At 50.9% G+C, this 26545-nt stretch overlaps 1 protein-coding gene across 2 annotated transcripts in view; it reads left to right on the top strand.

Annotated features, from left to right (window-relative positions):
• The first annotated feature begins 10905 nt into the window (after nucleotides 1–10905).
• Nucleotides 10906–26545, top strand: part of TRAF5 (TNF receptor associated factor 5) — a 46522-nt gene continuing 30882 nt past the window's right edge. Inside the window, exon 1 of one of the 2 annotated variants that reach the window (XM_045838768.1) lies at nucleotides 10906–11028. The gene's annotated coding sequence lies outside the window, so the exon portion shown is untranslated. Of the gene's footprint in view, nucleotides 11029–20978; nucleotides 21086–26545 lie in introns of those variants that run through there. The other variant, XM_045838769.1, reaches the window with a different exon arrangement.

Here is a 26545-nt window from a genome sequence, read left to right as displayed (position 1 = left end):
AAAGGTTACTCCGTGTTACTGAATCTTAAACAGATAAGGTACAATTACCAATAAGATCCTGAATAATATCATAACACAAAATATCTGTTGGGGTGTCTGTCTAGCTTACTGCCCAGAACAGTTGTAATTAGCAGAATTTGGCTTCAAGAGGCCTGTAGTCCCAAAATCGTGTCTTCTTGCTGTGCCCCATCCAAAAGTTTGAAAGGAATCAGAATTGTTGAGGGGCTTATCACTTGGCTTATATATACAAGAGGGTGTATATACACCCTCTTCCATGGTGACTCTTCCAGCTCCACTGAGAGTGTTACTTCTGTACCTTAGCTTTTCTTCCCTACCAAAATCTTAACTAAAATGACAAGAAATACAAGAAACAAAATAGTCTTTACCAGTGCTGAAAAAGTGGGGAGTTGTGCCACTGGCAGATGAAAACAGAATTAGGAAAAAACCTCACAGAATCAAGGGACCTCCCAACTTCACGGAGGCAAAAGAGCAGAAAAACACTGACATTCTCAGAAGGATCCCACAATAAAGTCAGAGTGGAGGTGGATATATAGAGCAGCCCCCAAAGATTCCCGCTTTCTGGTATATTCATGCCTTTGTGTGCGGACTGGACTTAGTGACTTGCTTCTGCCCAATAGAATACAGCCAAAGTGATGGGATGTCTGATTAGATTAAAATATCGTGACTTCTGTGTTGTTGGTAGACTGTAGCCTTCTTGGCTTGCATGCCTGATGAAGCAAGCTGCCGTGTTGGAGAGGTCCAAGTAGCAAAGACCTGAGGCCAGCCCCCTACCAAACCAGTGAAGAACCCATGTCCTTAGAATAACAACCTGCCAGGAACACAATCCTGCCAGTAACTAGGTGTGATTGGAAATGAATCCTTCCTCATTTGGGCCTTAAGATAACTGGAGCCCAGCCAACACCTTGATTGCAGCCTATGAGAGACCATGCACCACAAAACAGCTAAGCTATGCTCAGATTGCTTAGTATCATAGAAACTGTGAAATGAGTGTTGTTTAGAGTAAGTTTGGGAGTAATTTGATATGCAGCAATAGAAAACTAATACACAGAATAATATATACCATCCATTAAATCTGGAATAACTATATTAATGTCAAAAATTTCAAAGCAAAGAATATTATCCAAGATGGTCATTTGATAATGATGAAGTTCCAATTCACAAGGATCCCTGATAGAACTGCAGAAAGAAATAGGCAAATCTGCCATTAAAATCTGTAATTTCAATACTCATCTGCAAACATTTGATAGAACATGAAAATCATAAATAGGAATACAGAAGACTTGAACACTATTCTACTACATTTACCTAATTGAAACATTGAAATCATCTATCTACCAACAGCAGAATAAACACCTTTTTATGTACACATGAAATATTTCCAAGATAGACCATAGTCTGTTCCAGAAATAAGTTTTAATAAGTGGGAAAGGATTCAAGTCATCCAAAGTAGGTTTTCTGAGTACATTGGGATTAGAAGTCAACATAAATATGGAAAATTCTCAAATATTTGGAAATTAACACATTTCTAAATATGCTGTGGGTCAAAAAATAAATTGCAAGAGAAATCAAAAAATATCTTGAACTGAATATACAAGTGAAAACAGTGTATGAAAAGCCATTGGATGCAGCAAAGCTATGGTTAGAAGGAAATTTATAGCTTTAGACATTAGATTGGAAGAACAATCTAAAAATCAGTCATCTAACCTTTCTTTTTTAAAATCGAGAAGGAAAGAAGTAAATCCAACTTAAGGTAAACAGAAGAGGGGATTAAGAATAGAATTGAAATAACGAAAAAGATAAAACAATGGAGAAAAATCCCTGAAGCCAGTACTTCTTGAAAACATTAACAAAGTTGAAATTTTGTTAGATAGAAAATATGTTAGATCAAGAAAAAGAGTGTGTTAATTATTAAAATCTAGACCAGAATAGGGGTCATCACTAGGTAACCTACAGAAATTAAAAGACTCTGTAAAGGAGTATTACAAACGCGCTCCACCAACAAATTTTGAAATGTTTATGAAATGAACAAATTCTTACCAAAACTGTCCCAAAAGGAAAGGGGAAGCTTAAATCAAGTAAAGAAATTGAACTTGTAACTTAAAATCTTTGCACACAAGAAAGCATTAGCCCAGATAGCTTTACTGGTGAAAATTCTTTCAACTCTTCAAGAAATAATACAAAACCTATACAAAGTCTTTCAGGGGAAAAAAAAATGAGAACACTTCCCTCCTCACTCTATAAGGGCATTATTATTGAAGATAAGAAAATTTCATCCTTAATAAACATAAAAATAATCCTTTACAAAATGTTAACAAATAAAATCCAGCAACATCCAAAAAAGGTTTGCACGGCATAACCTAGTGGTGTTTATTCCGGGAATGCAAGTTTGGTTTAACATTAAAAAATCAATAAAGGTAATACCAGGGGTTTCTCAGCCCCTGTGCTATTGACACGTTGGGCTAGATATTCTTTGTTGCTCATTATAAGATGTATAGCAGACACAAGTAGCACCCTCTTCTGCACCACCAGTGTGACAATCAAAAATGTCTCCAGCTGACTTCCAGCCAAGATGGAGACGTAAGTGGACGCACCATGCCTCCTTGCACAACCAAGATAGGGACAACAATTTAGAAACAGAATAACAACCAGAACTGAGAAAATTGATCTGAATGGAAGTCGGACAACCAAGAAGTTGAAACAGACCCGTTCATCCAGACTGGTAGGAGGGGTGGAGTCGGGCAGCCAGGCGCCGGCTGAGGCGTGGAGAGCAGAGGGTGTTGGGACCAGGCTCATAAGGCATCCGGGGCGTGCAAGACCGCAGCGGGTGGACCCTGAGTACGCAAGCGGCAGCTGGCAGACCCCAGCCGAGGGGTGGCAACCGACAGACCCAGTGAGGTGGCAATTGTAAAGGGAGGCAGTGTGCTCAACCCAGGATCCCAGCGCTGGGAAATAGAGCCTGGGGACACTGATTGAGGACACCTGTGGGAGTTGAGGCACACAGAGAGACACCAGCCTCACAGGAGAGGTCCTTGAAGGGTCCCACCCACACAGGAATTGGCACCAGAGGGGCCCAGTTTGCATGGGGGAAGCAGCAGAAGGAACTGAGGTCCCACGGAGAACAGAGCAAGCACCATCGTTTCCTCTCGACCCCACCCCCACGTACAATGTCACAATCCAGCAACTGGGGTGCCTAGCCCTGGTGGACACCTAAGGCTCCACCCCTCACTGTAACAGGCACAACCGGACTAAAAAAAAAGAGAGGGAGAGAGAGAAAGAGAGATGTCTCAAACAGAAGACCAAATGAAGGCCCCAGAACCCATCCTTTTAAGCGACCAAGAGATAGCCAACCTATCAGATGCACAGTTCAAAACACTGGTGATCAGGAAGCTCACAGAATTGGTTGATTTCAGTCACAAATTAAATGAAAAAATGAAGGCTACAATAAGTGAAATGAAGAAAAATGCACAGGGAACCAATAGTGATGGAAAGAAAGCTGGGTCTCACATCAATGGGGTGGGCCAGAAGGAAAAAAAGAAACAACCACACAGAAAAGAATGAACAAATAAGAATTCAATAAAATGAGGAGAGGCTTAGGAACCTCCAGGACATCTTGAAACGTTCCAACATTCGAATTATAGGGGTATCAGAAGGAGAAGAGGAAGAGCAACAAGTGGAAAAGTTATTTGAACAAATAATAAAGGAGAACTTCCCCATTCTGGCAAAGGAAATAGACTTCCAGGAAGCCCAGAGAGTCCCAAAGAAGTTGGACCCAAGAAGGAACACACCAAGGCACATCACAATTACATTAGCCAAGGTAAAAATGAAGGAGAGAATCTTAGAAGCAGCAAGAGATAAGGGGACAGTAACCTACAAAGGAGTTCCCATCAGACTGTCAGCTGATTTCTCAAAAGAGACCTTGCAGGCAAGAAGGGGCTGGAAAGAAGTATTCCAAGTCATGAAAGACAAGGACCCACATCCAAGATTGCTGTATCCAGCAAAGCTTTCATTTAGAATGGAAGGGCAGAGAAAGTGCTTCTCAGATAAGGTTAAGTTAAAGAAGTTCATCATCACCAAGCCCTTATTTTATGAAATGTTAAAAGGACTTATCTAAGAAAAAGAAGGTAAAAAAACACATGTATAGTAAAATGATAGGAAACTCACAATTATTAACAACCAGACCTAAAACAAAACCAAAAGAAACTAAGCAAACAACTAGAACAGGAACAGAACCACAGAAATGGAGATCACATGGAGGGATAGCAACAGAGGGGTGGGAGGAGGAGAGAGGGGGAAAAGGTACAGAGAATAAGTAGCAGAGATGGTAGGTAGAAAATAGACAGGGGGAGGGCAAGAATAGTATGGGAGATGTAGAAGCTAAAGAACTTATGACACATGGACATGAACTAAAGGGAATGTGGGTGGGAGAGGGTGTGCAGGGTGGAGGGGAATGAAGAGAGGAAATGGGACAACTGTAATAGCATAATCAATAAAATATATTTTAAAAAAGAAGAAAAAATGTCTCCAGACATTACCAAATGTCTCTCATGGAGTAACACCCCTGGGTGAAAATCATTGCAATAAATCATGTTAATAAAATCAAGGGAAAAAGCCATATGATCATGTCAATAACACAGAAAAGACATTTGACAAAATCCAACACCTATTCATGATACAACTCAGGAAACTAGAGATAAGGGATTTCCTCAACTTGATAAAGGGCATCCACAAGAAACTTTTAATGTTGTATTTAATTGAATGCTTTACCCTTGGACTGGGAGCAACATAAGGATGTCTCCTCTTACCGTTATTTAGCATTTTACTGGAGACACTTGGCCAAAGCCACAAGGAAAGAAAAAAAAAGATGTACAGATTGGAAGGGAAGAACAAAAATTGCCTTTATTTTAGATGACATGATCTTGCAAGTAAAAAAAAATGCTAGAAATAATGTGAGTTTAAGAAGGCCATAGTATACAAGATCAACATAAAATCAATTGTATTTTTATGTAGCAGTGATGAATGATCTGAAAATAAAATTAAGAAAACAACTTCACTGCGATCATACCAAAAGGAATAAAATATTTGGGAATACATTTAACAAAAATGTGAAAGGCATGTTCATTGAAATGTATAAAATATTACTGAGCCAAATTGAAGTGGACCTAAGTAAATGAAGGGCTATACCTGTTCACAGATTAGAAGACTTCATATTGTTAAGATGGCAATTCTCAAATTGATTTATAGATTCACCCCAATCCCTACCAAAGTCTTAACCAGCTTGTTTTGTACAAATTGACAAGTTAATTCCAAAACTTACATGGTAATGCAAAGGACTTAGACCAGGAGCCAGCAAACTTTTCCTGTGAACAGCAAGACAGTCACTGTTTTAGTCTTTGCAAGTCCACACAGCCTCCGTTGCAACCATTCATCTTTACCAGTGTCATTTGTGAATAGGCATGGCTATGTCAATAAAACTTTGTCTACAAAGACAAGCACCAACCTGAAACCAAGACTAAACAGGACAATTCTGCAAAAGAAGAACCCAGTTTTGTTCTTTTACAAAACTGTGTGACTTACACTAACATTTGCATACTAGTTATAAAGCAGCAGTACTGAAGGCAGTGCGGTATTGGTTTAAGGATGGACATATAGATCATTGGAACTGAATAGAGTGCAGAAATATATTCACACATATACGGCCAATTGACTTTCAATGAAGGTGACAGTAATTTAATAGCAGAAAGAACATATCTGTATTTTTAAAAATCCCTGCTTCATACTATCACAAAAATGAACTTGAACTGGTTCACAGGCCTAGATGTAAGAGCTAAAACTACAAACTACTAGAAGAAAATATGGAAAAAAATCACCAAAAGTATGACATAATACTTTTATGTCATAAAAGTATTATAGAAAAAGTTGATAAATTGGATCTCATCAAAATTTTAAGCAATCTTTTCAAAAGGTTCAACTAAAAAAATTAAAAGGCAAGTCAATGACCAGGAGAAAATATTTGTAAAACATATAGCTGATATACAATATGTATCCAGAGTATATAATGAACTCTTAAAACTCAAGAACTCTTAAGTCAATAATAAGAGGACAAAAAAATAAGAAGAATCAGATAGACATTTGCCAAAGAAGATATGCAAATGGCAAATCAATGTATGGAAATATCACATCATTAGTCATAAGGAAAATGCAAAGTAAAACCGCAATGAAGTACTTATAACATCCACTAGACTGACTAATACTTTAAACACTTTTTAATCTTCACCCAAGGACTTTTTAAAAACTTGATTTCAGAGAGAGAGAAACATCAATCAGTTCCTCTGCATGCGCCCCACCTGGAGATTGAACCTGCAACCTTTTTGGTGCACGGGACAACACCCCAATCAACTGAACCGGCTGGCCAGGGCAAGAATGTCTACTATTTTGAAAGACTGACAATACCACCTGTTGTCAGGGCTTTGTAGAAACTGAAACCCTCTCATAAGGCTGGTAGAAATGTCATATAATACAGTGATACAGCCCCTCTGGAAAACTGACAGTTTCTAACAGATTAAAATGTACATGTACAATAAGACCCAGTAATTTTGCTCCCAGGCATCTACCTAAATAAAAATGAAAATATACGTCCACACAAAAACTTGTATTCAAATGTTCATAGCGTCATTATTGATAATAACTTGAAACTGGAAATAATCCAAATGTCTCTTAAGTGGTTGGTGGATAAACAGAATGTGGTGCATCCATACAATGGCATACTACACAGCAATAAAAAGAAGAAAGTACTGATGTAGGCAACAAAATGAATGAACCTCAGAAACATACTGACACAAAATATTATGTATTTATTTATGTAAAAATGTCAGAAAGTGCAAAACTATAGAAACAGAAAGCAGATCCTCTCTTGCCTGCGTTAAGGGCTGGGAGTGGAGGTTGGCTGCAGAAGGGGTGGGGGGTGGCTTTGTTGTAGCGTTTCTCTGGGGCCATGTCACATAACAGTACATTCGCTAAAATTCACTGACTGGGTGGATTTTGTGGTATTGAAAGTAGAAGAGTAAAGTTGTCTAAAAAGGAAAAAGAAAAAGTATGAAGCAAAGCATGTGCAGTGGATGCAACGGCCCCAGCTGATATATCCCATGAGAGACCCTCACTGTGCCTGTAGGAGATCACGTGGGGAATTTTCAGGGTAGAGGGGCAAGGCCGTGGGATACTGAGGTGTGTTGGAGTCAAAGACATTAGAACTTTGTCAGTTTTTTTTTCCAGGCTAAGCTCTTCTTGAGTTTAGGCTTTTCCTTCTATCCTGTTTTCTGTGAAAGGGAGGGTGTAGCTAGCCAGAGTTACAAGATCACTGTTTAATATCTCTCCATATGGAGGAGGCACCATTCTCAAAAAGAAGAAATACCAGAAAATGGTCTTCCTTGTTACCGATGTATTACAAAGTCTAACAAAACCAAACTGTGCCAATCCAATCTTACTTCATGGTTTGTAAGGCCAAATAATAACCTTAAAAATCAATATTTTAACGCCTTACAGTGACTATGCAGAATTAATATGTTAAAATGTTTTCCAAGCATTAATAGCAATTGTGTGAATCTTAATAAAGGAACTCAAAATGGACAGACTCCACATTTAGCCGGTACAAATGAAGACAGCAGGTCTAATTTTGAAACAATAAACATCTCATTTGTCGAACAGCAAGGCTGACAATCAGACTATCAAACCATGAAGAACAAGTGTGAGGGGTGAGTGTATGTATTGAGTGGGGAACCCCCAGAACAAATACAGAATACGGTATGTAGCTTCAGGAATGCCAATCAGGGATAGTCTGATTTTTTTTCAAATGGGTGCTGAGCCTATACATTAACAAATAAGAACAGAGTGAAGTAAGTAGGACAAAGAACAAAAACCACGGTCTTTCTTGAGCTCCTAAGCTAAAAGTGCAGTTGCTGTGTGCACATACAGAGGGGGTGCATGTCCACACCAAAACCTGCACACGAATGTTTACAGCAGCTTTCATTTAGAGTTGTGGAAACGTGGAAGCAGCCAAGATGTCCATTGGTAGATGAATTGGTGAATAACCTGTGGTATGTTTAGAGCTGTATCTTTGGAGAAAGAGTGTTTGAAAAGAAGTCTTTTTGTTTTAAATTACATCAGTCCTGGTAGAAATACACACACACACACACACACACACACACACACACACACACGCTGCCCGCACTCCCTGCCTCTCTTCTTGTGGTGTGATCAGCACATTGACAGGCAGAGATGAGGTAAAGGTTATGGGATGAAAGCCCAGGGACTGCGTACCACTGAGTCAGGAAAGTAAACACAGAAAATTCACAGATATTCATGTATTTACTGCGCAGTGCAGGACCGACTTAGTGAGCAAGGGAGCATGCTCAGTGCTCAGGCCCCTGAGGTTTTGTTGCCTGAGAGTGGTTTCTGCTCTGTCACATTTTCCATTGCGAGCAAAAACTTTCCTTTGCAACTTGCGATGGAAGTTAGAGGCGCAATCTAAAACCCAAGGAGAAGATTTTCCCTCCTTGTCTGATCTCACTAATCTCTAAATGATGGAAGATAGGACCCTTTAACCCTGCTTTAACGAACGCACTATATCGATCAGTCTTGTCACGCAAGGGCAGCCTGAGGAAGATAATGTATCCATGTACTGTTCCAGTAGGTGGCGCCCTCCTCTCTCCATCAGCTCCTCTTTGACAGCCTTGGCTGCAGACTCTTACCCCCTTCAACGTATCCAGCAGAGCGGCTGAAAGCCCTGTCTTTGCAAAGTCAGGGTAATTTTAGGGTGTTTAGAAGAAACATAAAAAAATTAGCCCTTTTCTTCTGTGTAAAAAATCAGTGTACAGTTCAATCCTGCTCTTATATTAGATGATTGTAATTTCCAGGCTGGATTCTGTTTTCTGCAAATATTTTGAGAACAATGAAACTGCTAAAATGTGTCCCCTCCTTAAAGTTTTTCTGTTCGAATTCACACCAACCATTTCTTTGAGGGGCAGGGTGATATAGTGGCTAAGAGCACCACAATCAGACTTCCAGGTTCAAATCTCATCTCCCCCAAACTAAGAATTTGGCAATTTGGAGCAAATGGTTCAAGAGATGAGTTTTCTCATCTATAAAATAGTGCCGATGATGAAACTGGTCAACATGGATAATGCACTGAATGTATTACCTGGTATGTAATAAGACAATAAATCATAGCTACAACTGCAAGTATTTAATGTTTGTATTATGTATACATTTATGCACTGCTCTTCCTATCTATCTTCAAGATCCCTGAGGAAAGGCATCATGTCTCCTCCATCAGACTGGCCTAGGTCCCGGGATTTGTCTTCTCTATTCTGCCAGATGCTCTGCCTGGGATTTGCAAGCAGCCCTGGGGAAAGGGTCTTGACTGCCCACGAACACAGCCACCTGAAACTCTCCTACCTTCCCACGTCGACTCCTAGCCCTGGGTCATGTGGCACCACGGTGATTCGCTGTGCACCCCAGCATCCGCGATTCCACCCCATTTGAAGCTTGGATATCATTCTTGAAAAAATTGACTGTTTTATTCAGTTGATGGAGAAGAAGGGTGGAGAGAGACAAGTGAATCACAGTCAGTGCCAGTACCAAAGACCCTCAGCATACCCGCATACATGCATAGTAGACATTTCTGTTTCTAGCCACTCAAAGGACATATACTTTTACAAAATACATTGACTTACAGTGTGCCGGGGCAGAGGGTGGGTAAGGAGAAGGGAGGAGGCAGGAGGTAAGCATGAGAAGGTGCACTGTGTGGGGAGCGGGGAGAGATACCTAGGTTCACAGGACGCTGCTCTGTGCCAGGAGCGCCGGTATGTCGTTGCATGTAGTTCTCGCAGCAAGATGGTGAGGTGGATCTAGAGTCCCAAAGTGGTGCCCCGCGCCCCATTTCCGCAGGGAGTGGTTAATCTGGCTCACCAACCAAAAGGTTTGAAACTGAATTTCTGGCTCTTGTTGAAAAAATAAGAGACCAGGTAAGGACAGGCTGGCGGCTCCCTGATACCGGTAGGTAAGTGCTCTGGAGTGCACCCAAGTTCCTCCCCTTCCCCGGGACGACGCCCCGCCTCCCCGCTGTAAGTTTCCTCCCTGGCTCCCTATCATTATTCTCCCCTTTTACTGATGAGTAATTGAAGTGCAGGGCAGTTGAGTAACTTTCCCACAGTTGTCAAGCTGAAACTGAAGAAGCTAGAATTGAAATTCTGGTGCATTTCCGTCTGAAGTCCATGCTGTTTATGCGCCATTCATTTCCACAGAGATTTATAGAGAATGCAAGCATCCAGAGCAGAGGCTCGTGGAGGGAAGTAGTGTGAGGAAGAACCCTTATTTAGGAGCCTGGAGGCCTCCTGCATTCACGTTGTAGCTGTGGCCCCTGCTGAGCGTGCAGCTTTCAGCACACAACTGCATGTCACTTCTCCGGGCCTCGAGAGCTCATCTGTAACATGGACGACCAGGCCTACTTCGCGAGGTCGTTTCGAGGGTGGGAAGAAGTGTTTGGGAAGCCCTTGGTACAGCGGCAAACTCCCCAGCTCCGAGGGCATGCAGAGGCCAGCGGCGAGGGGCGCCGGCAAATTTGTATTAACTGTGTGCCACGTGTACTGTTCAAACCCACTTGAGAGAAATCGGAGATAATTTTTATTTGCAGATATTCATGATTGTAGCGAGGGTGGGTCCAAGTTCTGATTGCCCGGGTAACTCTCCGGCCTCCTGCCCGACACCTTCCCGCGGGGCCGCGGGGCCGCGGGACCCGGGTACTGGGCGCCGCACCACGCGCACGGCTCCCGAGGGCCCCGCCCCGGGCCCCGCCCCCAGTCCCGGCCCCACCCCTCCTCCTCTGCGGGGCGGGGGCGCGCGGGCCCCGGCTGCAGAGATCCTCGCCCCGCCGCGCCGCGGCCACAGCTGCTGCCCGGAGCGGCCCGGCGCCTGCGGACCGGTGCAGGCGGGGCCCCGCGTGCCCAGCCACAGGTGAGTCCCGGCAGTTCGCCGCCGGGCGATGACGCCCCGACGGCTGCAGGGCTGGAGTGGGGGGGGACTCAGGAGCTCTTTTCGGCTCGTCCCAAATACTTTGAAATCGAAAGCGCCGCGGCTGCAAGAGCTTCGCAGCCACCTCTCGGTGTCCCGAGCCGGGTTGCTGGGGCCTCCGGCGCATCCCCGCCTGGAGAGCGGCGGGGCGCAGGCGGAGGGCGCGAGGCGACAGCCAGGCCGGGGCCGGGGCGGGGCGGAGGCCGTGGCCACTGATGCCCAGCGGGTTTGGTGAGGGGGCAGACCGGCTCCGGAGCCCCAGAGCGGACTTGCTTAGCAGAGGAAGGGAAGGGTGTGGCGAGGACGGAGGCTGGGGTCCCGGGCTGGGGAGCTGCCCCAGAGCGTGGTCGTGCACTAAAGGGGCCACGTTCAAGTTGGGGTTCACAGGCGGAGGAGGACTCTCAGGTGTCCTCCGCACAACCGCACCCCAACCTCTTCCATGCCCTCAGACACACCCTCACCTTTTTTATTTAATCCTCACCTGAGGACATTTTTTTCATTGCTTTAAAGAGAGAGGAAGGGAGAGAGAAAAATACTGGTTGCCTCGCGCCGGCCTGGGGATGAACCAGCATCCTAGGTCTGTGCCCTGACGCGCATCAACCCGCAACCTTTCGGTGTATGGGAGGACGCTCCAACCAGCTGAGCCACAATGGCCAGGGCCCCCGCCCCCCTCCATTTGTGCAAAACTTTCCAACCAGAGCACTCCAGAATGAAACTTTAATAGTGGAAGGGGTGGAAACCTCTTCGAACCGTTCCGATGAGCGAGCTCGTTTAGACGCGCAACGCACACGCGCACAAGACGAGCTCCAAGGGCTCTTGCAGGAAGCCAAGACTCGGGTGGAATGAGCGCCAGGGGCACGCGGGGGTTTGGTGCCATTTGGGGTCCGCACACCACATTACCTCCCCCTTGTTACCGCTCTGCAGGGCTCTGGCAAGTCTGAGCACGTTCTCGACTGCTAACCCCACCGCTCCTGCAGACTCTCTCAGCCGGCTCTGCCCCCTCCTGCAGAGTTTCCATATTTGGCTATTTCAGATTTACTTTCATCAGAGCTCAGTTATCTCGCCGTGGCAGGCAGGCCTGCTCTGGGCCGGCCTGAGGTGGGGGAAACGCGGCATGCCTCCCTGGCCAGGTTTCCCCCCTCCACCCCGTCCCCCACCCTCCACAGCCCTGGGCTCTGACCCGTGTCCTGTGGGGACAGGCATCTAGTAACCGATTTACTTCACTAAGCGTCTGGGCACAGGTGCTCTACGGGAACTGCTCTAGGGCCGGTGGAATATGGTTTCTTCCTTCAGAGATATTTACATTTTTAAAGGGCTGGGAAAGACATAGCGTGCAAAGAAATGGGTTGCAGCACTCCTGGGAATAGAATAGTTCTGAGTGTGTGCGAAATAATTTTAGGCAGGGAAAGGCTGGGTTGGACTTTGCACACCGGAGTGCAGCTGCCTGCTGCCCCTTATACTCTCACAGCCCAAGACAGGGGTGTTAGCACAGTTAACGGTTTGGGTGAAAACCGTAGCATCTAAACGCTCCCATCCCCAACTCTACTCTCTAATCTGAACCCAAGAGACAGAAAGTGCTGCAGGGAAGATGACTGTGTTGGAAACAGCAAGTGTCTAGGCTCTCTGAAGGCTTTCTGTTGCTTTTGTTACAGTCTGGGTTTGAACTCTGTGGAATGGTTTGGCCTGGGATCCTGGAATCCCCTTCTCTGGGTCTGGGACACAGGTGGGACAAAGTGTCCTGTCTGAGCCAGCTTCTGGAAGTCCTGCTGGAGGGGAGGTGGCGGAGGAGGTGACTTTCTCAGGTTCACTGGGCCGAGGTCGGGGGCAGTGGGGATTGGACGGGCAGAGCTTCTGTCTGTCAGCAAGCATCACCTGAGCGTCCTGGCCACGGGTGGCAGGGCGGCAGCAAGAACATGGAAAGGAGATGGGGCCGCATCCGCTGGAAGGACCGACTGTAGCGACTGGGATATTCCGGTGGAGATGAGTCTCGGAGTGAGGGAAGCAGCATGGAAGCCTCTGAGCCAGTCCGGTTCGGCTCTCCACGGAAAGGCTTGTCAGCATTGAGACAGACCTTCTGTGATTAGCTCAGCTTCCCTCGAACACCCTTTCTCATTGCTCTTGTCGTTTTGTTCTCACTCTGCCCTCTGTGACGTCTCCGTGAGCCAGGCCAAAGCGGGTCTATCCTCCACATCTTCCTGATGGTGGGGGCGCGGCACTGAGAGTGCAGTAAGCCTGCAGGCTCCCCTGCTGGGCCGGGCCTGGCTCTGCAAGGTGTCTGGTTCGCCTGCCTGCCTCAGGTGCCTTACCCTGGTTTCTCAGAGAACTGGTTCCGCCCACCTCTCCTCATCCCAGGGGTCAGCCAGGGGACCAGACCCTAGTAACGCCTGTGTCGTCGCTTGCCGCAACATGAAGCAGATTCTCCCTCGGATGCCCTGGCCAGCACATGAGCAGACACCCGCTCTGTTAGCTCCAGCCAGCTGAGCGCACTGGGAGCCAGTTCTGTGTCTGTTCCTGTTTGCGCTCTGGAACCTGTCTCAGAGCAGGCCTAAACAAATGCTGGCATTGAATTCACCTGAAATGTGTCTCCCATGGGCTCCGAGCTGCCAGGGACTGATGGCTGGGAACACGTGCTGGGTGGGGCCCTGCGGAGAGAGGTTCAGCGCCAGCAGGACTGGCTTAGCTCCCAGGGATCAGAATAGCACCGTGCAACCCACAAATAGCCTGTCTCCCTGAACTTTTCACGGCCTCCCTGAGAGGAGGTAGACGCTGTTTGTCACTTTACCTGGTTGCAAGCTGGGGCTCACAAGTGACTTGAAAGATGTCATAGCATGCTGGGCCAGCCAGGAATCCAGCCCAAGTCTGCTGATTCCAAACCCTGTGCTTTTCTTCTAGTATTTTGGCTGGAGGAAGACAGGATTCTGGGCAGGAGAAGGGTGAGGCAACCAGAAAGGCGTTTGTCAAGAGCTGCCTAACACCTTTGTCACTGACGGATTCTTTAAGAGCTGATAGACCAGGGGAAGTTGCGGGGGAGGGGTGGCAGTGGGGAGCAGTGCATTGGGCCACCCAGTCTGAGGAGGTTTTCCTGCCCAGGTGGTAACTTTTTCTGCGGTTTCTCTGGGGCAGGAGCTGTCACTCCAGCGGAGTGTAGCGGTTGGGTCTCTGTGTGGTCAGGGGTGGAGGGGAACATGCCACAGGGCGGAAGCCGTCCCCAGGGACCATGGGCTCCTGCCACTGCCGAGGCCAGGGTGGGATCCCGGGGAATTCGTCACTGTGCCCAGAGGACAGATTTACTTGGAGGGTCTGAGAGCAGTAGACTCGTATGACTCCTGCAAGCCCTGTTTTGTGAGGAAGTGGGCTGGAGGACCAGGGAAGAAATAGAAGTGAAAACACTCAACACTGTTGACAGGAAGATTCAGAGCCGACTTGCAGGGCAGGGATGAGCACACTCTTCGAGCTGCTATCTGGGGCCGGGGGCAGGGCCTGGACGGCCGTGTAGCGAAAGCATGTGCACCAGGATGTGCCAGCAGGGCCAGTGGGCCCAGTGTTGTTTTCATTGAATGTATTGGGGTGACATTGGTTAATAAAATTATGTAGGTTTCAGGTGTACCATTCTGGAATACCTCATTTGTATGTTGAATTGTGTGTGGCCACCAACCCCGGTCCAGTCTCCTTCCATCCCCATTTATGGCCCCCTTTACCTTCTTCTACCTTCCCCCACTCCCCCCTTCCCCCACTCCCCTTTTGGGCCCAGCGGTGAATGACAGCTGACAGCCCGAGGGCATCCCCCCTGGCATGTGTGGGAGGGAACCCACCTCACTCAGTGTCTGCAGATCCGCAGGCCTGGTTTTCTGTCCCGTGCTCCATCGCCTTCCACGCTCACGGGTGCAGAGGGTCCCTGGGTGCCCCCCACAGCTGCTCCAGGAAAAGACGCTGTTCCGACCACCCGCCAGGAGAGCGCCTTCTCCGCTTGCAGTCCCCATTCCGCACTCTCCTCCCTCCAGGACCAGACGGTTCCCTCCATTACTCTCTCAAGACGGACTCCTTCCCCTCCCCCCATGTGCTGTCCCTGTTCAACAACAGGGCCCCTGTTTCTCCAGGCCCTGTCCTCTCCCATCACTGACCGGCTTCCCGAACCGCAGCCAGCACTTGCGCCTGCGCTCTCCTCACTCAGCGCGTGCACCTGCTGCGTGGCTGGGATCTCCCTTCGAAGGCGTCCAGGGCCCAGTAATCCTCTGTCGCCAGCCTGCTCTGCAGCTGCTGCCCCTGTCCCTGGAGGGTGCCACGCCGTCTCCACTGATGAGCCCCACAGATACCACAGATACTTGTCCCAACCCCCCCTTCCTCTGTGCTCCCCCTAATCTGTGCAGAGACCAATGCTTGCCCCCAGTCCCCACATCCCCTCCCCACCTGGTCCTGTGTCCTCCCAGCCGGTCCGGATCTACTCTCTATCCCCAGGGCTGCTACCTGTGTTCAGGTCAACACACCTCTTCCCTGCACTACCTTAACTGTGCATTCACTCCCCTTCCCGCCTTTCTAAGTTCCCTCCCACACTTCTGCAGAGGGGCTCCTTGATGTGTGGCCTAATCAACACCTGCTGCCTTCGCTAAAGGCATCGTGGAAACGTGTGGACTTCAGAGTCTGGCAGGCCTGGGTCTGACTCTGGATGTATGGCTTGCTGATTGTAGTTGAATGATCTGAGCAAGGTGCCTGACTTCGGCGAGCTTCTGTACTCCCAGTGGTAAACCGATAGAAGTGGCACCCCCTGGGCTTGCTGGAAGGATTAAATGAGCCAGTATTTACACAAAGCATAGTGTCTGGGAGGAGTTCAGCAGCACTGGTCTTCTTCCTCCTTGTGCCCGACAGCCACAGGGAGCTGTGGGGCCTCTGGGGAGGCTGAAAATGTGTGTCTAGCCTAAAGGCCTTCAAATTGAAGTTAAAAACAGGCAAGCAGAACTGCCCCCTGCCAAGGTAGGCCATCATTTAACTAGCCCATCGTTGCCACTCTGCAATCTCTAGAGCAGGCAGACCTCAGGGGCCAGGGTGGGTGAGCTGGGATGGCGCAGGACAGGGTAGGGATATGCTGGGGCAAGCCCTCGGCAGGCAGCGGACAGAGAGGAGGGCAGGCAGCATCAGACAGGGGGGCCCAGGCCCAGGGGGCAGGTTTCAGGGGCAGGACTCCAGTCTCTCAAAGGACCTGTGGGCTGAGCAGGTGCAGCCTTGGAGGAAGGACAGCCCCAGGCAGGGAGGCAACACAGGGACCCAGCAGAAGAAGTAAAACACAGTCAGGATGCAAATGCAGGCACTGCCTTCCTTGATCACCGGGAGCTGAGCAGTTGTTACTTCAGTGGCATCCAACCTTGAAGTCAGAGCGGGGTAGGGAGTAAGGCCGGCTTGCGGGGAAGCGGCCAGCCAGAGCCCTTTCCCGGCGCCCTGACTAAGGGAGATGGCTTGGTACAGCAGGCCGTGCTCGGAGCCCGGATCTTGATGCTGGAGGGCGGAGGCAGGTGGGTAGGGTGAAGCTATGCAGGTCATGAAAGTCCCTGCTCTGCCGCTACGCTCTGAGGAGTCTGGGCAAGAGGCTGGGCATACCTGTGACGCAACCTGGGAAAACTCTCCGTGCTTCCCCAGGTGAAAGGCAGAATGACGTAATGCAGAGTGCAGGCTCTGTGCTCAGTGGCTGCAGAATGGAAGAAGGGATTAGACAAGCGTGGGGCCTTATTCCAGGAAGTTCTCCTGAGGAGTGGAGAGGGGTAGCTGGGGGGGACAGGGGGATTACTGGACTGGGGGCAACGGGGTAAACGGGTAAAGGAAGGAGTCAGTGATTGCCCTTAACAAACAGAAAGTAGGTTATTTTGGAGCAGACTGATTTTCTTACATTGAGGTGGTTCCTTTGAAAAACCAATAATTTGGGATGTTTCTTCAGCCCCTCCGAAGCACTCCCCAGACAGACCTTCCTTAGAAATGTGCGATGCCGCTCACCAGCTGTGGACAGCTGCACCACAGTCTTCCGGTCACTCCTTGCTACCAACCTTTCCCTCCGTCTGACTTCCAGCGGGCTACTCCCCCGACACCAGGTCTTTCTAACAAGTGTGACTTCCCTGTCCCCCCCTCTCCTGTGTCATAACCGTGACGCTCCATTTCCTCAGCGTCAACTTGGCTGAGGTCATGTTCAAGTGCTGTAGGGCCTCCCACACCTGACTTACCTGTTGGAACTTTCTTCAGATCATTTCCTCTGCCTAGAATGCCTCTTGTTTTCATCTACAAATCCATACCTCCCTCATCTTTAAAAAAAAAACTTCAACATGTATCTGTTTAGAAAGCTTCTGTGTTGGGGGCCCAGGGTTGAGGGTTTGTGGGGAGCACTCACAGGACACAGAGGTCAGTTATCATAACGAAAGGATTCAAAGCAGAATCAACAAAGTGCAAAGGCACATGAGTCCAAGTCCGGAGGAGATCAGGCAGAAACTTTCAAGGGTCTCCTCCCGGCAAGTCACATAAGACATAATTCTTCCCGCTCTGGAATGTGACACCATGTGTGAAAATGTTGTCAGCCAAGAAGCTCGTCAGAGACTCAGCGCTCAGGGGTTTTCTCCGGGTCCGGTCACGTGGGCACCCTCTGCCTGGCTTACACCAAAATTCCAGACCTCCAGAAGAAAGGCGTTTAGCATAAACCACATGGTTTGCAAACAGTTCAGGTGGAGGGAGCCCCATGCCAGTCAGGGGAAGCTGCCCTAAATCCACCCTCCCTGACATCAGCCGGGGGGCCATCCAGGCGAGCAGACATCTCCAAGGAGAGCGGCCTCAGGCCTGCTGTGCAACTCTTCATGGCGCGGCTTCCCTGCAGAATCCCACCTGCCGGAGCCTCACTGTGGTTCTGTTGTAGAGAAAATCACCCCGGAGAAGGAGTCAGAAGACATGGGCTCCAGCTCAGCGTGGTAACTTACTGCTAGGTGATACTCTGGACCCCTAAGACTCCATTTTCCTCCCTCATTTAGAACAGAGGGATTGTACTTCTTGTATGTAGACCTCAAAGGTGACCTTGAGGACCAAACAAGCTGCGGCGACAGTGTCTGCCCACCCTCTGGGTTGAGCACTCCTGAGCGTAAGACAGCGAGTGAGTGAGCACTGTGGGCGGTGCAGGGGGGAGAGCACGGCAGTGGCTTTGATGGGAGACAAGCCTGAGATGGGACCCTTACCCGGCGCTTGCCAGCGCTCTCACCTTGCATGTATTATGTAGCCCCCTGAGCTTCAGGACCCTATTGGTAACCTGTGAGCATGAGTGATAAAACTAGTACCCGCACCTCACTGGGCTGCTGTGCAGAGCAAGCAGCACGGCCCATGCAGAGCTCCCAGCCACAGCGTCTGGCCCACGGTAGGCAGCTACTACCTCACTGAAGTATTTGAGTGCTTGCTCTGTGCCAGCACCTCAAAAAAGAGAAACACAGTCCCCTTCTATTTGCTGGTGCAGACGAATGTCAAACAAATTATTACATTAAAAATGAACTGGAATCATAAGTGGTATGAAGGAGACGTACAGGGTGACAAAGGACGTGTGATGAAGAAGGGGGGGCCTACGCTGGCCGGGGAGGCACGTGAGGCTTAGCTGAATACGTCCGTGATGCTTCAGCTGAGCTTGCATGAGTTCAGCTCGGTGAGAAGTGGGGAGATGGAGGAGAGGAAGTTTGCTGCAGAGAAACAGCTTGAGCAAAGGGAGACCAGCCTTAGGGCGCAGGCTGTAGGGAGGGGAGTTTTGGCACTCACAGGAAGACGGGAGAAAAGGCCAGAGAGGCTGCAGCACAGGGGTGGGGCGTGGGGGAGCTCACGATGACGCTGCCCACGTGGGCAGGCTGGGATTCGGAACTGTCAGAGCAGTGTGAGGCGCTGCGAGTGACAGCAGCTTGGCATTTTCAAAAGCTAAATCAGGCTGTGTAGAGAAGGCCTTGGAGGAGCCAGTGGGGGAGGGGAGACCAGTCATCGGAAGGGAGGTGAAGGAGGGGCAGCTGTTGTAGCAGGACAGCCCAGTTACAGAAAGCTGTCCTGGTGGCCCAGATGGGAGGGGCAGTGGCTGGAATCGGGGGTTGTTTGGGGGGTGGAGAAGCAGGTGGGATGTGTGTGTCCGTGAGGCACATTCCGGGGAGCTCAGTGCCGGACTGGGTGTGGGGGAGGAGAGAGAAGGCACTGCCAGGAGCGATGCCAGTTGTCTGGCGACGGCAGCAAGATAGAGAGTGGGCCTTCAAGAGTGAGCCGTGGAGAGAGAGCAGCTTAGGAGAGTGGATTGGTTCCGGTGTGCACGCACCGGCTTTGGGGTCAGAGGGAGACACTAGTTAGGCAGACGCGAGTGTGGGTTTAGGTGCAGAGGAGAGAGACATCAGGAGTTGTTTGTTCATGCGCGGGCTTCCCCGCCAGGACAGTGTGGTTCTGGGGAAAGGGAGGGAACGAGTATTTCAAAGTGTGCTGTGTTTTCGGGGAGGGGGCAATCAGCCATGTCAGATGCTGCGTAGAGGCCGGGGAAGATGAAGACTGAAAGTTGTCGGTTGGTGTTGGTGACCCAGAGGTCACTGGGACCTTGAGCGGTTTGGGTGGCTTGGTGGGTGTAAGTGGGTGATCATTGTCGTCAAAAGACCCCTAAGGAGGCAAGAACCCAGGACAGGTGGACAGTCCAGCTTAGTTCAGAGGTGACCCCCACCCTGGCTCCGGGAGGGAGAGGGCGGAGCAGGGGCCCCCGTGCAGGTAAACACGGAGGTTTGCTGGCAGGAAGTGGAGGTAGTTCTAGTCTGCAGACTTCTGTTTTTTTCTGCGCAGTAGGAAGTGAGGTTTGCTGAGAAGACTGCAGGGAGTGGTCGAGGTTTGTGGAGACAAACCTTGAAATAGATATTAAAAACATTTGAAGCAGATATTGAAGACATGAGAGCGAGCTGACAGGGAGCACCTGGCCCTGCCCCTCCTACCCGTGGACATGACGAGGGACCCAGACAGGGACCCCAGCCGATGTGACCAGAGGTCTCTGGCACCTTCTGAGGCCCCTTCAGGGGGGCCCCAGACATGCTCATGGGATTGCATTGTTTGTTAGCCTGTCTACCTTTCCCAGTCCTTCTCAGCATTTCTCCCTCCTTCCAGGGAGCACCTGGCCCCCCACTGTGGCACCTCACCAGGGGCTAGTTCACAGGACCAAGGGCACTGCTCAGGCCCCACTCTTCCGGCCCCAGAGGGCTAGGGCCTCCCCGTCCTGCCACAGATTGCCTGCCCCAAAGTCAGCGGTCACGACCAGCTTTGCCCTCTCTGGCTATGACTGGTAGGATGTCAGGGCTTCTCAACAGTGGAGATGAAAAGTGTGGGCACCGGGCAGCACGCTCCGTGGGAGGGAGCCTTTCCAGTGAGTGGTTCCTGAGCGCCTCCCGTGTGCGCTGTTCCAAGTGTTGGTGCTTCAGTAGACAAAAGAAGCATCCTTGCCCTCGGGGACCTTGTGTTGTGGCAGGGGAAGACAGGCAGTAAAGAAGGAAATATTGCAGCAGCGACAGGGCTGCCAGGGATGGGACCTGTCCATGTGGGTCAGCGAAGGGCTCACTGGGGAGGTAACATCTGAGCAGGTAGGTGAGGTGAGGGAACAAGCCATTCGGGCATCAGGGAGAAGAGCGTGCCAGGCAGAGGGACAGCAAGCAGAGGGCTCTTCGACTACTCAGCAAAAAGCAAGGCCCGTGTGGCTGGAGCACGTGAACAGGGGAAAGTGCTCGCCAATGAGGCCAGAGGCCGGATCACATGCAATTCTAAGGACACTGCGTTTACCCTGAATGAGAAGGGGCCACAGGAGCAGAGGAGGAGCACGTCTGACTTCTGTGCTGGAAAGGATCGCTCCGGCTGCTGGGGTTCGCACAGGCTGAAGAGGCAGAGGCAGGGGCAGAGGCAGGGGCAGGAGACCAGCGAGGAGACAGACTGATGCTGTAACCAGTGTAACCAGTGGGGCGATAATGGCGCTTAGACCAAAGAGGTGACGCTGGAGGTGGTGAGCAATGCTTAGACGCGCTCGGAGAAGAGCCCTTGAGATCTGGTGGCGTTCGATGGAGAGGAAGCCAAGGAGGACTCCAGAGTTTGCGGTCCAGGCGGCAGGGTGTGCGGTGGCGCCACGTCACTGAGGGGGAGGAAGCTGTGGGAGGAGCAGGCTGGGCGGGGTTGGGTGTGTTGCCTTGAGATGCCTAGTAAACCACCGTGGAGGGCGGGCTATGCAGCTGGAATGAGCAAAGTTTGGGGTAGACATCCCGACTGCAGAGAGAAATCGGGATGTTGTCAGCCTTAGATGTCAGCCTTAGATATCAGCCTTAGGAGGCGGGAGCTGAGGTGAACTCACCAGATGGCGAGTGCAGGTAGAAGAGCAAGCAGGCCCAGCAGCAGTCTGGTGCTCTGGGAGATGGGGGAGAAGGAGTGGCCAGTGAGGAGGGGACGGTGACCTGGAAGCTGGCACAGTGGGCTAGCTCGGCGCTCCTCCCATGGTCACGGGCCGCAGAATCCAGCCCGGAGATTGCCCGAAAGCTGTCTTCTAGCTGCTGCTGAGAGACCTGAGTCTGAAATCTGTTGGCTAGGGTAGGCCGAGCTATGGCAACAAACAGGCTCCCAAAACAGAGGCGTGATTTTCTGGGGCGAGGGGCCCAAGCCAGTACTGGTGTCATGTTCCCGGGCACGTTCTTAGGACCCGACTGTCGTGGGGAAAACTTGGTTCTTCTTGCCAACGCAGTGAAGAATCACGGGCTGGCGAGTCAGCTGGTGTGCAAGCAGAGTTTATGAGGGACGTGTTCTCATGGAAGAGGACAGGCCTTGCCGAGGTGGGGGACGAAGGCGTAGGGCGCAGGTATAGGCAAGGCAAACGCATCCTTTGTCCTGGCGGGATGGGGTGAGGGAGCGACATACGGATTAGCGGGTAAATGTGGAGCCAGCTTCCGCCGGGGGAGGGGACCACCTAAATGTAGGCCTGTGTGGGAGTCTGTTCCCCAGAATTCTTCTCTCGCTCTTGCTCCAGACCACATTTGTTCATCTTGTTGTGAAACAGTTATGTGACAGGAGGCAGTTAATTCAAGTCGAGGCAGCTACCCAAACTTATTTTGGGCCTCTCTCTGTAAGCACAAGGGACCCCCTTGTAAAACAGATAGTGGCTAGAGGCAGGCAAAGCTGTTTTATGGACTTTTTCTTTGGGCACTGTGGACCCCTCCTCTCTCCCCTTGTAGACCTTGGGGCGAGTACACGGCTTCTTTCCCAGATAGTGGGAACGATACTTAGAACTTCGAGGGCTCCCCTGCTCCTGTCCTGGCACGGTGTTTCTTGTGGCGTTGGAACACCTGGCAATCTGATCAGACCAGGCTTGGGACTGCCGAGTCAGTGGCCGAGACTTGCCTCCCTCCTCCTCCCCGTCTCGGTGTACCATCCATCCCACCCAACACAACCACTCTGGGAACTGTTGCTGTTCTCAGTGCAGAGGCACGGTCCCCACCTGGACTGGGAACCCCTTGGGAACGGGAACTGTCGGGTAATTTGTCCTGTTCCACGCCCGCCCTGTCCCACCACAGGATGAGACGCAGGCCTCTGCCTGCGGCGGGCACTGAGCGAATGCTGGCTGGGACTGAAGGATGGGCGTGCAGGGAGGTTAAGTGTTTAGGTATATGTCAGGCGCTGGGCGCCAGTCATTTGCGTGGATTAGCACATTTCATCTTAACTCCAAGCCTGAGGGGCAGGTACTAGTGTCGTTCCATTGTCTAGATGAGGAAAAGGTGACACAGGTAAGTGAATGGCAGAAGGGACAGAGAGCTTTCTGGTTCCTGAGCTGGTCTCCAGGCTGTGCTGCCTCTCGTCAGACCGCGTCTGGGTGCCGGCGGGGAGGTGGCTCATTTCCCCCTCGCCCCGACACAGGCCGAAGAGCACTGCACTTGGAGTCGGAAAGCCTAGATTCAAGTTCCTGGCCTGCCTCGTGCTAGCTGTGTGATTTGGGGCACGGTGCTCGACACCTTGGGGCGCATGGCCCCATCCCAAACGTGACGATGGTAATACTGCCACAGGGTTAGTGCGAGGGCTGGGTGTGATGTCGTACATAAAGACACCGACTGCCAAGTACTAGGATGTGTGAAGTGATATCACTCCCCTCCTCCTCCTCCTCCTCCTCCTCCTCATTACCCCCGTTGTCGTCATCTTCTTGAAAAATCCAACGGTGGAACCCCTAAGATGACCCAGAGGGCGGCCTGAGGGGTGGAGAGCTGAGGATACCCAGCAGTTCCTCTGTACACTTTTATTTACTGATGTTTCTGCGTGATATGTGGTTGGCAGAGTTTCACTGTTTTTAAAAACCTGAAACTCTTGGCTAGTTGGTTCTTTAAGTCCTTCCACAGCTGGCTCTCTCGGCCGTGGGGGAAAGCCACCGTTTCACCCGGTTTCTGCTGCTCTCGGGGCCCCTCTCCGGGCTCCCGAGCTGCCTGACCTCTCCCGTCGTCCGGGTCAAGCCTGGCAGTCCCGGGAGCCCAGCATCCAGCGTGGTCATGGGGCCCTACAGCATCCTGGGAGCTGAACTCCAGGATGGCTGCCCTGGACATTTGGGGTGTGCCTGGGGTGGCCGAGTTCCAGAAGCTTCTCCCCTCAGGCCTGGCTCCCAGAGGCAGCCCTGTCTGCCTCCTCCCTGGGCTCGGGCCAGAGCTGGCCTCCCCGCTGGTCAGGAGGGGAGTGCCCAGCCATGGGCCCTCCCAGCTCTGGGGCAGCTGGCAGTATGTTAGATGTCTGTGGCCAGCCTTGGAGATACAAATCGAACACAAAGGTGTGTGCATTTGTGAGACGGCAAGGCACAGCTGTAATGGTGCTGGCCTTTGGGAGCTAACAGTCACCAAAAGGTCAAGTCAAGGTTTCCGAATCCTCCCTGACATGTCTGTTCCCTAGCCTATCTAGGACGGTCTCAGGTCTCTCCCCTTCCCGCAGAGCACCCTAAGGCCATGGAGGGTGGGGCCAAGCAAAAGTCCTGCCCAGTTCTCCTTAGAAATGCTTCCCCATTCTAAGCTAAATCCAAACTGGTCTTTGGCTGAGCATCCAAGCTCCCAAGTCCACCTGCTTGCGGGGCCCCTGGGGTCTCCACCTCCTTCCAGGAGCGTATGCTGTCTCTGCCTGCCTGTGTGAGAACAGTGGGTGGCCCGGCAGGGACGAGGGGAGGGGACTGTGCGTCTGAGAGGGTGGTGATGACGTGGGGACACCTGCGTTCAGAAACAGCCTAGCGGGGAACGAGGGAACCTTTCACAGGAGGCGGGCGTTGTGGCGAGAATGAAGGGCAGAGGGCTGATGCAGCCTCAGGGGAGCCCGCGGAGAGACTAGCGGTGTGGTCAGGGGTGGGAGGAGAACCAAGAGCCAAAGAGTCAGGGAGTTTCAAGAAGGAAGTACCAAATGCCACACAAAGGGCATGGGGGGCGGCAACAATTGGGAAGAGACTAATTGGTAAGTGTCATTATATGACTGCAGTTAATTTAAGATTATCGAACTCATATAATGTGTTTCCCAATTATTGGAAAACCCCCACACTCAGATGATAAGGGCCCCCCAGCTTGTTCCTGGGCAGGGTGCAGATGAACTCGGGAGAGGCGGGAAGGCTGCAGGGGGGTGCCAGTGGGACCTGGTCAGGGACACAGGTCTGCAGGCTCTGCCCTGGAGCCAGGAGAGGAGGGCGGGGAGGGGAGAACGCGGCTGGCGGGACATTGCGCGGCTGAGGACGGTGAGGAATCCGGCCCCCTGCGCTGGATTTCAGTTTCCCTGTCGGCATCTGCATGTGGCAGGTTCTCGGCAAAGGAGTTGGTGAATAACTGAAGGAATAAAGGGTTTGATGGGAGATGGTCCAGGAAAACCATGAACTCAAAATAATGCAATGGGTGAAGTGAGGAAGAAAATGCATCTTCAGGATGAAATAGGGAAATGAGAAAATGGCAACAGAGAGGCAGCTCTGGGCAGGGGAAGAGCAGTTAGCCCAGCTCAGGGCCCCAGAGGAGGACGAGCGGCACTTTGTGCTGGGTTGGCAGGGGGGTCTGGAAAACCACGGAAAGATGTACAACTTGTGCACACACGTGAGGCTAAGTCGGCAATGAGCTCTGCCCACCCACAGGGTTTCAGGTGTGACCTGAGCCTTAGCTGGAGTGCTGACTGTAGGGGAGGGGACATGGGGTGGGGGGGTGGGGGGTGGGGAGGGGGAGGGAAAAAAGCAGAGAGCTGGACTTGAGCAACAATAAAAAAGTTTAAACAAACAAACAAAAAATACCCTGCATTTGCAAAGACAAGCGGTGGGCTGACCAGTCCCTGATGTATAGTATTAACTTATTTAATCTTCAAAGATTCTGTAAGGTAACTGCCATCACCATTGTCACCGTTTTCCAGATGAGGAACCCAGAAGCGTAGAGAGTGAGCAGCTTGCCCGAGGTCAGTGGCTACTCAGCGGTGGGAGCAGGGTTTGAGCCCAGGCGGGTCCACTCCGGGGCTCCTGGCAGTAACTGCAGCACCACATGGCTCTCTGGGAGCCCCAGCCCCTCCTCATCCCGTGAAGGCCTCCACTGCGCCCTGGCCACAGGGCATTTCCAAGTTTCCTCCCTCAAAAAATGGGGCTGACGATACAAAAATATCTGCTGTCGGGATGAAAATGAGACGACGCATGTAAATGAGCTGGCACTGAGCCTGGACACAGACTTAGCAACTGTAATCCTGACCCACATGCAATGCCAGCCCTTCGTTTCCATTCACCCCCACTGCCCTCTGCCTGCCTCGTTCGGATTTATCCTCAGCCGCCTTCCTGGCTCTGCTCCCACGAGTCCTTCCGTGTGGAGGCCTCATGTTAATCCTCAGTTTCCCTTCTTATTGACCAGACACTGATGGAGCACTCTGTGCCAGGCAGAGGGCTGGCCCTGAGGATTGGCTGACCAATGAGGATCTGGGGACCAAGGAGGACGGCCTCTCCCTGGAGGCGCTCGCTGAGCTTACCCTAGAAGGCAGTGGGGACTGGGGCAGAGTTGGAGCGGAGGATGGGGGCTGAGCGTTCTGGAGCCAAAGCTTCCTAAAGAGGAAGAAGTTCGTGTGTGGGAAGATCAGTAGTGTTTTATTTTTTCTCCTCTTGGTCTGAGTTCTGAAAACAAATCTTAAAGGTTTCCTGCAACTGTACTTGGAGCCAGAGGGACCCTGGGTGGTTCTAAGCAAGAGAGAGAGTTCCATTCAGGACTTCCCTCCGAGGGAGACCAGGCAGCAGCTGCTGCAGGGAACGCAGCACAGGGCACCCAGCGCTGGGCACGGAGCACAGGGCACCCAGCACAGGGCACCCAGCGCAGGGCACCAAGCGGTGGGGAAGCCCGTCGCCCTAACATGCCCGCCCCTCGCCAACAGTGCTTCGCTGCACTCTCGCTAAAATGAGGAACCAGAGGTTTCCTGACGACTTGGAGGGAAAACACACTTCTCTTCAAAGGAATTAAGATCG

Source organism: Phyllostomus hastatus, unplaced genomic scaffold (genome assembly GCF_019186645.2).
Source record: "Phyllostomus hastatus isolate PE091 unplaced genomic scaffold, TTU_PhHast_1.1 phas_contig_283, whole genome shotgun sequence".
NCBI classification, from domain to species: domain Eukaryota; kingdom Metazoa; phylum Chordata; class Mammalia; order Chiroptera; family Phyllostomidae; genus Phyllostomus; species Phyllostomus hastatus.
Note: the sequence above shows the minus strand (reverse complement) of the source record. Positions and strands in the feature narration are given on the sequence as shown.